Below are 14067 nucleotides of genomic sequence, written 5' to 3'. Positions count from 1 at the left end.
GAGCACTGGCCGAGGCCACACCCAGGCCTGTCAACCTTCCAAGCCTGCATTCTTGACTTGAAGGGAAGGCTCACCCTGGGGCTCTGGACCACCATGGCTGCCGTGTGGTCTCTGCAGAGTGGCGGGGAGAGACCAGAACATTCCTCAGGAGGCAACAGCCCTGGGAGACCCTGTTTGGCTACGGGGCTCCTGCCCAGTGGTCCCTGGGCACATGTTCCACACACCCCACCCCACCCCCAGCCTCAGGATAATGCCTGCCCTGCTTACCCGACCTCTGGGAGTCAAAGGTTACCTGAGTTGTAAAGTAGGAGCAAATCAAATGACAGCTCTGTACACGATGAACCCCCAGAGCTGTATGTGCGTGCATGTGAGTGAATACTCATTGGAGCAGTGACCTGGAAACCTGCCAAGCAGCACAGCTCGGAGGAAGCGCCTCCCCGATGGAGAGGTGGGCCAGGATCTCTGAAGGTGAAGGCAGGCAGTAGGGGGGGCGGTGAGGTCCTTCAGGTGCGTGAGGCATCGGGACTCCTGGTGCATCTACGTGTGTTCTGTGAAGACAGAAGCACACACATTACATCCTGGAAGGACAGAGGAGGCCAGGACAGGGGGCTGCTGCCAAGAGCAGCAAAGCCTCTGTGGCTTGGGTACCAAATGGTGCCACCTTTACGTGAGCTGCTCCATGAGAGATGGACAGCAGTTGGATAAGTGGGTCCAGAGGCTGGAGTTGAATTTTTTTTTTTTTTGGCTGCGCTGGGTCTTAGTTGCAGCATGCAGGATCTTTAGTTGTGGCATACATGCAGGATCTAGTTCCCCGACCAGGGATCGAACCCGGGCCCCCTGCATTGGGAGCACGGAGTCTTACCCACTGGACCACCAGGGAAGTCCCTAGAATGACTTTTTAAATCTATGATATGAACACGTCACGCTCCTGCTTACAAACCTATTAGTGGCTCCCCATCCCCATCCCTCTGTGGAATAAAGTCCAAATTCCTTAAGAAGCAGTAGTACCTAGTGGTCAAGGGTATGGATTCTGGAGCCAGAAGGCCTAGTTCAAACCCTGCCTCTAGCTGTTACCGGTTGCATGACCTAGTTTCCAAAGAGGGTAAAGTCTCAGGTCTTTGATAGTTCCTGACACCCTCTCTGTGCCTCAGTTTCTGCAATCTGTAAAATGGGGGAATAAGAGTACGTGGAAAGCCTTAATAAACGTTGGGCCTTATTATGTTAGCTTCTCTTGGTTTATGAGACGGTTGGTAATCTGGACATGGCTCACCCTTCCAGCCTCATCTCCTACCCTCACTGGCTGGAGCAGGACCAAACTGTGCATAATTCCCCCCAAACACCAGAATGTCTCCTATCTCTGCCTTTGTTCACGCTGTCCCCTGCCTGGAAGGTCACTCCCTCCTTCTTCTTCTCTATCCCCAGCATCCAGCATGGGGCCACACCCAGGGCAGCTGCTTGGTGAAAGTTTGTAGAACTGTTTCCTCCACGGGCAACCCTGGCTTCCGCTGGAGGTGGAGGGGGGAGATTAGGACAGGAGCTAACCCATCTCTCTGGGGCTCTGGGAGAGACCCCTCTTGATCCTAACACAGAATTCCTCAAGAGGTGGTCAGAACAGGATTCTCAGGAGAACTTCCATAAGACTGCAACAGTCCTCACATTTTCCCTCTAAAGCTCACGTCTCTGAGGCTTTTATTTCTTTACTTTCATTCCATCCTTAGGGAAAGGGAATTCTGCCCTAAATGAACAAATAGAGTCATTCATTCAAAATATATGTTTAGAGACCAACTTTGGACTGGGCATAGTGCCAGGCACTGGGGAGAGCTGGAAACGAGAAGCTCTCAAGTTTTATATTATAGTGGGGAGGCGAGCGGTAAATAAATGAATAATTAAATAAACAAGTTAATTTATAATAGTAATGAGAATGATAGGGAAATTTTAAAAGTGACATGATAGAAAGTTATAGGAAGTGTGTGTGGGGTGGGGAGTTAGGAGATGGGCATTACTTATAATGTTGTCAGAAAAGGCGTGCATTTGAGCTGAGACCCAAATGACCTGAGAAACCAGCCACGTAGAAACTTGGGGAAGGACTGAGTGTTCTAGACAAAGGCAACAGCTAGTGCAAGGGTCCTGAGGCAGAAATGAGTTTGATATATACCAGGAACAGAAAGAAGGCCAATGGAGCTGGAGCAGAGTTAACTCCCAGGGAGAAAGGAAGCTGGAGAGGAAAGCAGGGTGAGGTCATGTGGGCCTTTACAGGCCAGGGGAAGGGAATGGGTTTGATTGGAAGCCCAACTGGAGGGCTTTAAGCAGGGAAGTAACAACACCATATGGTTTGTGTTTGTAAAAGGTCAATGGTAGTTGTGTGTGGGCTGGGTCATAAAGGGATAGGAGAGGAAACACGGAGACCAAGTAGGGACCATGCAACCATCCAGATGAGAGGAACAAGGTCATGATGATGGAGAGAATTGGGTGGATTGTGGATTGATTTCAGAGGAAGAGTTTGTCAGTTGGGTCCTTCGGGAAGCACACTGAGATGGCACTAGACATGCAAGTGATTGACTGGGGGCTAAAACCTGGGAAAAATAAAGAGGAGAAAGACGAATTGGGAAGGTTGAACCTCAGACCTCCATGCAGATCTGACAAAGCCTTGGTCAACTTAACTGGGTGCTCCAGGGCCAACAGTGCCCATCAGGGAAGTTTTGCACTGGGCACAAATGCCCAGTCCCTAGTACCCTTTTCATGCCCAGTCATTAATTGGGCACTGCCCCGGAAGAGGGTGGCTTCAGCTCAAAAGCTGGGGTGATGTCCACACAAAAACCTGCATGTGGTTGTGTACAGAAGCTTTGTTCGTAATTGCCAAGACTTGGAAGCAACCAGGAGGCCCTGTGATATATCCAGACAATGGAATATTATCCAGCAAGGAGAAGCCATGAAAAAACAAGGAGGTACCCTAAATGCATATTACTAAGTGAAAGAAGCCAGTCTGAAAAGGCTACATACTGCATGATTCCAACGGTAGGACATTCTGGAAAAGGGAAAACAAAGGAGATGGTGAAAAGATCAGTGGTTGCCAGGGATTATGGGGCAGGGAAGGATGAACAGGCAGAGCACAGAGGACTTTTAGGGCAGTGAAACTCTCCATGTTACCATGATGGTGGCTACATGTCAATATCCATTTATCCAAACCCGTAGAAAGTACACCACCAAGAGGGAACCCTAATGTAAACTATGGACGTGGGGTGCTAATGATGTGGCAGTGTAGGTTCATTGATTGTGACAAATGTACCACTTTGGTTCAGGATGTTGCTAACGGGGGAGGCTGTGTATATATAAGGGCAGGGGTTGTATGGGAAACCTCTATACCTTCTGCTCAATATGCTGTGAACCGAAAACTGCTCTAACCAACCAACCAACCAACCAACCAACCAAAGCTGTGATGCATCCTGAAGGTGCCCTCCAAGGCTGCCACAGCTCACCCCTTCCCCCGTGAAGATCTGCTTCTCCACACACGACCAGGGAGCAGCCCCTCTGAGGTACCCCGGGCCTCTCTTCCTTAGGGGACATTTAGAAGTGGGGGGTGGTAGGATGAACCACAGCCCCCATCACGGTTGGTCTCGGGACCCCAAAAGGAATTCACTGTCTCCCTCCTTCACCACCGAGTCTAAATTCCCCCTGCCTTCTGTTATTAGCTCTGCTGAGTAAAGGGGGGAAGAATATTCTTTCCTTCCCTAGCCTAGTAGAGTCCATGCACAACAGATCTGCAAGCAGGGGAGGGAGGAAGTAGAATCGTATGGGGGCAATTTCAGACCATAATAAAGTCATTGTTAAAAGAACGGGGGATTGGGTACTAGAGGTAGTTTCTGCCACAGGCACAACGCAGAGCCAGACTTTGATCTCAGGGCTTAGGGTGACCGACTCACCCAGCTTCAGCACTGCAGGTCCTGTGTCCCAGGAAATCTCTCAGTCCTGGGCAGATCCGGCCAGTTAGTCATCCTAACTATCCCCAGATCGCACTCCCTCAGTGCTGGTACCACGTGACTCTCTCTCTCCCTGCCTTCCTGAGCCCCCGGGCTTCCCTCTACTACAGGATCTCCCCCTTTACCTGTCTCCTGAAGGAGTGTGAGCTCCTCAAAGGCAGGGACCAGCTGTCATCCTCATCTCTGGGTCTCCGGGTCTGGCCCTTGTGGATACTCCAACTCCCAGTGAATGAAGACAACGCCTCTTGGGCTGTGCTCCTGGGCCAAAGAACTTCCTTTCCCCAGGGGGTGGGGTGGTGGGGTCTGAGGACAAAGAGAGCTCCCTGTGCCCATCCTGGACATCCCCATCCCAAGGGTCCAGTCTCCGCCCAGGGATGGGCTGTCCCTGGACTACAGCCACCTCAGTTTCCTCATCTAAAAAGTGGGGCCGTTGTACCTACCTCATAGGATTGTAATGAGAATTAGAAGACCACATGAGGGCTTCCCTGGTGGCGCAGTGGTTGAGAGTCCGCCTGCCGATGCAGGGGACACGGGTTCGTGCCCCGGTCTGGGAGGATCCCACATGCCGCGGAGCGGCTGGGCCCGTGAGCCATGGCCGCTGAGCCTGCGCGTCCGGAGCCTGTCCTCCGCAACGGGAGAGGCCACAACAGTGAGAGGCCCGCGTAACGCATAAAAAAAAAAAAAAAAAAAAAAAAAAAGAAGACCACATGAGATGTCATATATGAAACCTCCCAGGGACTCAGGGGCAGGGACCCTTACCATGCTGCTTTGTATTCCCAGGGCACTCAGTATGCCTGGCACTCAGTAGATGCCCAGTACATGCTACCCCCTTCTTTATTTATTCCTAGCCTGTAGTAGGTGCTCAGTAAATGTTCATTTCCTTTTTTACTTCTTTACCTTGATTCCCCAGGTACGTACAGTGCCTCCCTCCGTAGTTGCTCTGCCCTTTCTTCGTTCCCCTCCCACCCCCTTTCCGAGCAGAGTTGGGGAATGATCCAGACTAAGGCTCATATATGTGTTCCATCAACACATCCCAGACTGGGGCCTTCCGGGGGGAAGCAGGGCTCTGGTAGGGCCCAGAAACGTCTGTGTTTTAGCAGCAGATGCTGGGATTAGGAGCCCAACCAGAGAGGAGGGGCAGAAGCCTCGGAAGAGAGAGCTTTCCTCTCTGGGGAAGCCCAGAGAGTTCCATCCAGGGTTTTTACTTCCCTGGAAGCAGCGAAAGGAGCCAACCCACCTCTCAGGCTCGGGCAGGAAGCGAGGACATCTGTTCCCAGCTCAGGAGGGGCTGAGAAACAAGGAGGAAACGGGTGTCCTCCCTGTGGGGGACCTGGGAGTTGGCTGGAGCGTGTGTGCCTGAGTCCAGGCCCAGCCAAGAAGGACCAGAGGAGTGGCTGCCTAAGAAGGCTGCGTCCTCTCTCTGAGGCCGTAAGGGCTGGGGCCGGGGCTCTCACTGTCCCACCAGCATCTCGCATGCTCCCAGTTCCTCCTCGCCGTACTTTTTACCCTGCCAGATCCTTACCTGTGGCAACCCTGGAACTCCGTATTCTAACCATCCCTATTTCACACATAAGAAAGTTGGTTCAGCAATTTGACCAAGGTCCCCTGGTCACTGGGTGTACACCTGGAATTTGAACCCAGAAGTTTTCAGACCCCCTGTGGCATGTTCTCACTCTAAGAGTCAATCAGCCCCTGCCCCGTGAGGAAGCAGTACGTCCTGGGAGCTTCCTCCTGCCCCCCGCTTAGTGCCGCCCCCTTTTCCTGGCGTTTCCCTGACCCCAGGAGCCCGCCTAAACCCGTCAGCCACTGCAGCACCCCTCCTGCCCTCGCCAGTGGTCCCAGTGCCAGTTTCCGTTGCACTGATCTGTAACTTGCGTTCCCCACAAGTTCAAGAACTTCTTGAGGTCTGGGACCGAGGCTGCTTCCTATCTGGGTCACTGGCACCCAGCCTGAGTTCAGGATGTATTTGCTTCACGCACGATGGAACCTCAGGGCCAGTGGCCATTACTCTAGCTCCTCTAGAGAAGGCAGTTTTTTGATGACTCCCAGGATTTTGCAGACACTGCACTTGGAGGCGGGAAAGCTGAGTTTTAGGGAACCTTCCTTTCTTAGTCTGTAAAATGGGTGTGGGCAGTCCTGTGCTGCCTACAGATATGACGAAAGAGGAAAGGCTTCCTGATGAAGGAGGATCAGGGGCAGATGGACACTGCAGGCTCAGGTAGAGGTGTGTGATGGGGCTAGAGCCTAAGGGGGTGGGTACCTGGGACCTCACCTGGATGGCTGCTCACGTGTGTCCAGTGAGGAACCAGGGGTGCCTGGCAGCTACTCCTCAAATATCATCTGTTTCCTGATCTAGCACTGGGTGCCCAAGGTGGTCCCTAGGGGAAGGTGGGGGCGGGTTGGGGAGACCCTCCTAGAGGCTAGAAGAAGGCAGAAGGCATGAGACCAGGGTAGAGTGGGCAGTCCTGCTGGCTGGACCCCTCCCTACTCCTGCCTGCCAAGCCTGCCAGCTCTCTTCTCGGTCCACCGTGGGGTGGGTCCAGGCTTGGGTCTCTCTCCTCACTGAAGTTTGTCTGCCACCAGCATTAGCTGTAGCCACAAGCAAATTGTACCCACACACAATTCATTTTTCAGATACAGAAACTGAGAAGCAGGGAAGGAAAGGGACTTTCCCAAGATTGCACAGCAAGAAGGAAGCATTTGAGAATAATGATGGTCACTGACACTGAAATGCTTCTTCCTATGTTCCTGAGGGCTTTATATGTAACCATTTAAAGACTCACAAAACCGTAGTGGAACAGGCATGCTGCTCTCACGATCCACATGCCTCAGATACTGATGCTGAAGCACAGAGAGGTTAAGCAACTCGTTTCAGGTCACTCAGCTGCCAAGTCAAGGAGCTGGGATCCAAAGAGAGACACCCAAGCTCATGACCACTAGGATAGACTGTCTCTCTGGACGAAAGCACAGTGCAGGGAAGGCTGTTCCGGCAGGCCTCAGCCCGGTAGACTAGGATGGGGTTCAAGGGTCGGTTGGAACAGGAGAAGAAAGTAAAAGGGCCTGTTAGGAGGCTGAGGCAGTGAAGGGAGACACAGGATGAGCTGTGCTTGGCGGGCAGCAGGCAGAAAGAATTTTACCCTTTCTCAGTGGCTGCCTTGTTAACCTATACTGTTGACCCAAACTTCCCTACCTCTGGATGAGATCCTAGGCATATCTCAGAGCTTGTTCAGTCACTTTTGGGCTTTATCTTATTTTTTAGGTATTAAAATAGTTGGGTCTAATAGCAAAGCTCTAATCTCTAGTCAAAGCTTCTCCTCTCCCCCAGCTCAAGTCTGCCTTAAATTCAAAGACCTATATAGCAGGAGGAGGCACTGTGGGCTGTTCCTCTAAGACCCCAGTTTGGTCTGTTCTCCCCTTGCCCTTTCCCCCACTAGTTGCCTCTGGTTTCTCCAGGGCTGGAGCTTGAAGCAGGGAGGAGGGAGAGGTAACAAGGTAAGTCTGGCTTGGCCGGTTCAGGTGTCCTCAGGAAAGTCTACGTTCTCAGGTGGGTTAGGTGAGTGCCTGGGGGCCTGGCTCTTTCTCCTTAGGGGCATTTTTGTGGGTTCCTCAAAGAGCCTGCATCACTAGGGATGTCCCACCTGCAGTTCCTACCTGGGCAAAGCATCCCCTGGCTGGCACTCACAACACCCCTTCAGCACCCGTCACTGGGGGTCCACCCAACATGAAGTCTTCTGATAGGATCACGTGCACCTTCCTTATTATTCCTCCCCACCCCAACCCTCTTGGGGCTGGATCCTAATTCAAAATGACCTCAAACCAGCCGCCTTCTCCAAGGTTCCCCCTGGGACCCCAGGAAACATTCTTGCATCCTGGCCCCCAAATGCTGGGAGTGTGGACTGTCCCCAAAGCAGCTCAGTCCCTGCCTGCCTTGTGGAAAGAGGGGACTCAAGCCAGCCTCTCACCTTTGTCCCTAGTCGCCTCACCTCCCAAATCCCAGCGGAAACATGCCATGCTCCCGTGCTCTCTGAGGCGCCCTCACTTGGCTTGAGGCTGGGGAGTGATGCCAACTGTCTCTAAAGACAGTTCCCTCTCCAACCCCACCTCCCACATGGCTTCTTAGCCCCACGGCCTGGGAGGGCTGAGGGGACAGGAACATTTTTGTCCAGCTCCTCTGCAAGGCTACCCTTTGGAAGGGGGGTACTTGGTATCCATTGTCCCTAGCTTTGGGGTCTGGACTGGAGCAGGCAGCAGGGCTGAGGAAGAAGGGAGGGATTGGAGTGGCTTTTCCATTCCGGGGTCAGTGAGTCACCACGCTGGGGACTAGCTGGGAAGGGCTGAGTCAAAGACAAGGTGCAGGGTTCAGGCCCCTGTCAGGGAGGGTGGTGAGTCAGGCAGCTGTGGGGAGTGCCAATTTGCAGTCCGGAGTTTGGTTTTGAGCGTGGAGTTTGAGGGCATCACGTGGAGATGCAGCAGAGGGGTTGAAAGCACGGACGTTGAAGTCGGCGCTTTTGGATTTCAGTCCCAGCTCCACAAGTCAGCACCGCCTGGAGCAAGTGACCCAACTTGTCTCTCCAGTTTCCTTGGCTGTACCACGGGAGGGTTAAGGCCGGAATGAAACTCGAGTGGGCAGCTCAGAGCCTGGCCCGTGGAGCCCTCATCAGAGTTCCCTGCAACCCCACGAGGAAGGGAGTTATTACTCTCCTCCCCCATTTTATAGATGGGGAAACGGAGGCACAGAAGAGATGAGCAACATGCCCAGGGTCCCACTGAGGCAGGCAGTTCAGCTCCAGTGATTGGGCCCTCACCTACTAGGCTACACAGGGAGGATGCTGGCATGGTAGGTAAGTATGACTGCATGGGTTCAAACCCCACGTCTACCACGTAGGGATTTTTGAGCAAGTTACTTTGCCTTTCTGAGTTCAGTTCCCTCATCTATATGTTGTGGGTACTGTGCTGTCTAGATTGTGAGGATTTAATGAGTCAGTCCTTGCGAAGTCCACTCTGTATGCATTAGTTATCCTTAGAGTCATTCTGAGTTGGAAAAGACAATTAGGGGAAGCCCTCTCCTCCATTTTACAGAAGAGGTTACAGAGGCCCAGAGAGGGTGATTGACCAGCCTGAGATCACACAGCCGGCAGAGCTCAGACTTGTCCACTATTTTTCTACCATCGTCAAGCTGTTACACGGGAGGAGGGCATCCAGAATTGGTGAGCAGAAGGCTAGAACTCCAGGACGGGAAGTCAGAGGAGTGGTTGACTCTGGCTACATAGATCGGGAAGATGGCCCTTCTTACCCATGTGGTACTTGAAAAAAACCCTTTCTGACCCATCACGTTCAGTCCTCCCAAGTAACCGTGCCAAGCAGGGAGTCCTGGCCTCTTTTAATGCTGAGGAACACCGAGGCCTTGAGAGGGGAGTGTCCTGGCCACCTGAACCTGGACAAGGGTCTCTTCACAGTGCCTGAGTTGTGAAAGGCAGGCAGGCGATGAGCCAGGGAGGGGGCCAGGGATGGGGAGGGCAGCAAGCCTCAGGACGCTACTGCTTGGAAACCGAGCTGTGAGTGCCTGCAAGGGCTGCCTACGGAGCCAGTGAGATGACAGTCACTCTAATGAGTCCCTGTGGGGACAGAGTCCACGTGTGCCTCTTCCAAAGTGTGTCCTATTTCCTGGCTTGCGGATGGGAGTATCGGAGCCTTAACAGAGAACCCCTAGGGACCTCCAAGTCCACCCCAAAAGAGCATGTTGCTCGTCGGCAGGGGCCCTTGGCATTATGACACAGCACTGAGAACCCCTGCCACCTGCTCTGTCCCATTTCTATCAGCCCACCTTGGCTCTGCATAAATGTTTCCCAGACCCTCTGGCTCATAAAGGCTGATGGCTGATGGCTGTCATTTAAATGCAGGCTCATGTCTTTGTCACACACTGAGCTCATTTTTGGAAGACGGAGAAGAATTTGGTCTTTTGCTCTAATGATCACATCCCGTCTGGAGACCAGGGAGGGGCCTGTTCCCACCCAGTTTCAACTCACACTGGCTGTGCTCCTCCCCTGTGACTGCCGTCTACTAGCAGCTTTACATTCATCCTGGAATCTCATTGTTCTAAAGAGATTTCAGACGTTTGGGGAAGGAGCAAGATGTAGGTGAATGAGAGATCTGGGTTACTGTCCAAGTACACGAGGTTTTGTCTTTTAGTTATAATTTTGCTATTGATTTTTAACTTCTACGTGATCTGTGATACCAACTTCTTGAAATTTATTGGGACTTGCTTTACATCCTACTACATGATATTCATGATCATTTTTGGAAATCTTTGACGTGTGTTTGAAAATAACACGTCAGATGCAGGATTCTATATATGCTGTTTGTTTTTCTGCTGTTTGTGGCTTGCTTCTTTGTATGTTTTGTAATTTGGGATTGAGAGCTCATGTTAACAACGGTTTTATCTGTGAGTATCCCACGTGGCCTTTACTATGGGAACGTCCCTCCAGAGAGGGACATGCTCTGTGGGTGTAACTCACTCCACATTTGCTTTTTATATTAATTTCCAGACTTAGGAGTTCTGGGACTGTGTGGGCAATGCAAATCCAAACCTCAAATTTTGTCTGAGGGAAGGTCTAGAGTTATAATTTCTCAAGAGAGACTTCATTTTTATTTTTCCCACAGAGCCAAAAATGAGCCAACTTCTTTGACAACTCCTTCTGCTTTTTGCAAAAGGATGGTTTTTTCGTTTTTGTTTTTTCCCCACTTGCTCTTTCACTGAGGATATGGGTCCAGCTTTACTCAGGTATCTTAGCTCCAAATCTCTCTTGGAAGGGACCCAAGGCCTTGTCTCCCATCCCTACATAGATGTAAAATCCAAGCTTCTTGGTTACCAAGATCGGCCAAGGCCAACACCTCCCCACCCCTGTCCCCGCGCCACCCACCCTGCGGGGCAGCCTAAGGATTGGCATCTGCTTGTCACCCTGATTTTGGCTTCCTCTTTGTTTGTTTTTGGTCCCTGGGGATTTCTTTACTCTCTTGGAAGCTCAGTTGGGTGTTTCAAAGAATGTTCTATTTTCTTTAGTATCTCTAAGTATTGGGTTGAGCAGCTGGCTCTTCAGAAGCTTCTATCCATCACGCCCGAGACCTGGGTTCCACTCTTCTGCTTCTGAGCGGCCCTGGCAAGCCCCCTGCCCCTCCTCCTCACCTGTCTGATGGGGTTCATCATCCCCCCCAGCCACCTGCCTCACAACCTCACCCAGATGAAAGGCATGAAATTGGGAGGGTAGGGGTGGCAGGCAGGGGCTGTATCTCCCAGTGGCCTCGGCAGCTAAGCACCTAAGTCCTCCATCCTGGTCCTTCCAGGATGTCTGGTGACCAGTCATCTCAGAGCTGAGGTGCACCTGGGGGCAAAGACTCTTCAGCAAAGGGACAGATTTCTCCAGCAGCACCTGGGAAGGCAGGAGTCTCAAATCTCTGGATGAAAATTCCTCCTGGCCCCTCTGTCGGATTCACACCCAAGGTGTCCCAAACTGCACTCAGCTTCACCCAGGCTGACTCCTCTGCCGGTCCCCCAGCCTGTGATGCCAACACCCACTCATATGCCTACACCAGATACCCAGGAGGTTTTCAGAGGGCCCCTCTCACAGCACTCAAAGCCAATCACCAAATCCTCAATATTCTAAATCTCTCTGGCCACTTCCTGTCAACCCCACTGCCTCGGCCACGTCCAGGTCTCATCATAGCTCACGAGGTGATTTCAAGTCCCGGCCTTTGTCCCTCCTCTGACTCTCAGAGGCTCAGATGTCTGGAGGCCAGGACGCCCGCTCACCCGCTGCTCCCTTCCAGGCCCCACCCTGTGGGTGAGCTATCCTTGTGGGGCCTCTCCCAGCCAGAGGCCTTTGTGAAGTGTGAACCCTCAGAAGCCAGCAGCCTGAACAAGGAGGGTGCAGATGGGCACACAGGCTTGGGATCTGGTTGAGGGGGGCTCGGCATTTAGACGCTGCCACTCTGACCCACCCCCTTCACTTCTGGTACAGCTTAACAAGGACAGAAAAACCATTACACTTTCAGCTTCTATGAAACGTCTGAATAATTTTGCAAAATTGTCATTCTCATACCATCTCAACCCCTACTCTCTACACCTTGCCCCAAATCCTGAGCTTCACCCCGTGGCTGACCCGCACTCCTGGTGACACCCAGGAATAGGGCGAGGGACGTGGGTGGGGTGACTGGTCAGGCACTGCCTGGCAGGCAAGCCCCACGACGCCAGCACCGCATGTACAGCGCCCTCACTGACCTCAGACGGGGCACGTCGGGCTCCCTGAGCCGAGTTGCGTGGTCTTGCCCTGTCCTCGTCACGAACCCTCCCATCCACCTTAAGGAGCTGCCCTGGTCACACTCATTCATCTGCGACTAATAGGCAGACATAGCTGCTAAGAGATGGCAGCAGGACTTGTGATAAGGGACAGTCGTGACACTAATCCCTGAACGCACCTGCCTCCCAAGGGCAGCCCCCGTGTTCTCAATCCCAGAGAGCTGGGCAGGGGCGGGGGGCAAAGGCATGTGCTGGAGGGAAGTCCCTCTCCACTGTGCCACTTGGGGCAAAGGAATTTCTTCAACCCGCGGGCCCTCCTCCGTGACACTGGCTCATCACTGGAGGCCGCACTGGTCACCGGGGAGGGTGGGAGGGGTGTGTGTGGGGGGGATGGGAGAGTGCTCGCCAGTGTTGCTGTTGCTTTAACTAAGTACCTACCGAATGAGGATGTCTGGAGAACAGAGCACTGAGCCAGGCAAGACGACAAGGTGGAAGCAAGGTAGGGGTGCACGTGGAGTAGGTGCCACGGAGGTCAGCCCTGACTCCACACCGGGTCCCACCCCCCTCACCCATCTTCCCATCTCCCTGCCCGGCTTCTGCACGGAGACCAGTCTCGGACAGAGACATGCTCTTCTTTGACCAGGGCCAGCTGGATGAGTCACACTGGTGCCCCATGTCTACCGCTCGGCCGCTCCCAAGCCTCACTGACCGCATTAGTAAGGAAGAACCGAGCTTGGTGACAGAAAAAGACGAATCAAGGGTCCACATGCCAGGCACGCACTGAGCTGTGACCCTTGCGTAGCGAGATGGGGCACGGAGGGGGGGCTCAGGCGGGGAGCTCTCCCCGGATTCAGTGGTGGGGAGGACTTTAGACTCGATCCTCAGGGCAGTGGGCTTCCTGAAGGCTCTGGCAGGGCTGCCAGGCCCCTGTGGCAGCTGCACCATGTGGAAGAGTGCGGGGAGGGGGAGGTGCAGGGCGAGTGCGGCAGATCAGGGAGGTTTTGCCAAAGGAGTCGGGGTCAGGACAGGTGAGGTGGGCGTGCAGGTGGGGAGACCTTTGAGAGGCGAGCCTTGGGGGTTTCACAACAAGGGGGTGAGGGTGGTGGGGAAGGGGAGGGTTGGAAGGCGACACCTGGTGACACCTGTTCCAGGCCTGGCAAACGGGTGGCCGTGGAGGGATGGAGGTGCCGCTCAAGGACATGGGCGGAGTGGCAAACCCTTGAGGAAGGCACGGGAATTTGCGGGGTCTGCTGCTTTTGGATCCCTGTGGGCGTCCAACGGGCTCCCCAAGGCTGCTCGTCTCATCAGAGGCGGCACACGAGCGCCCAGAAAACAGATGTTTCTCTGAGCCGAAGCAGCTTGTTAGCAAGGGCTGCTACCGACAAGGGTAGCCCGTGCCCCCAACCCTGGCCTGCTCCTTCCCAGGCCCTGTGATGACTGGCTGGCTAGGGATCCAGTTCCCGGGGCCCCCTCTCTGCAGGTGCTGTGACTCCAACTGGGGGGCGGAGAGTGGCGGGAGCCCCACCCCTCCCACGTGCCCGCTGACCAGGTAGTCTTCGGGTTCCAAGAAGTGGCCCGCGCCGCAGCTTACCTGTGTAGGGGGACTCCCCTCAAGCTCATCTCCCTCACGAGGTGGACGTGGGGTGGGAGGCGGGGAGCTTGGAATCTGGCCGGAGCGCTGGCCTGCCACCGCTGAGGGCCAGGGGCCCCCTCTCCTCGCTGCACCGCACCAGGAGAGGCATGGCCTGAGCTTTCTAAAGACCACAGTCCCAGCCGGAAGAAATGAGACAGACCCGG

The sequence above is a fragment of the Phocoena sinus genome, chromosome 10 (genome assembly GCF_008692025.1).
Source record: "Phocoena sinus isolate mPhoSin1 chromosome 10, mPhoSin1.pri, whole genome shotgun sequence".
Taxonomy (NCBI): Eukaryota; Metazoa; Chordata; class Mammalia; order Artiodactyla; family Phocoenidae; genus Phocoena; species Phocoena sinus.
Note: the sequence above shows the minus strand (reverse complement) of the source record.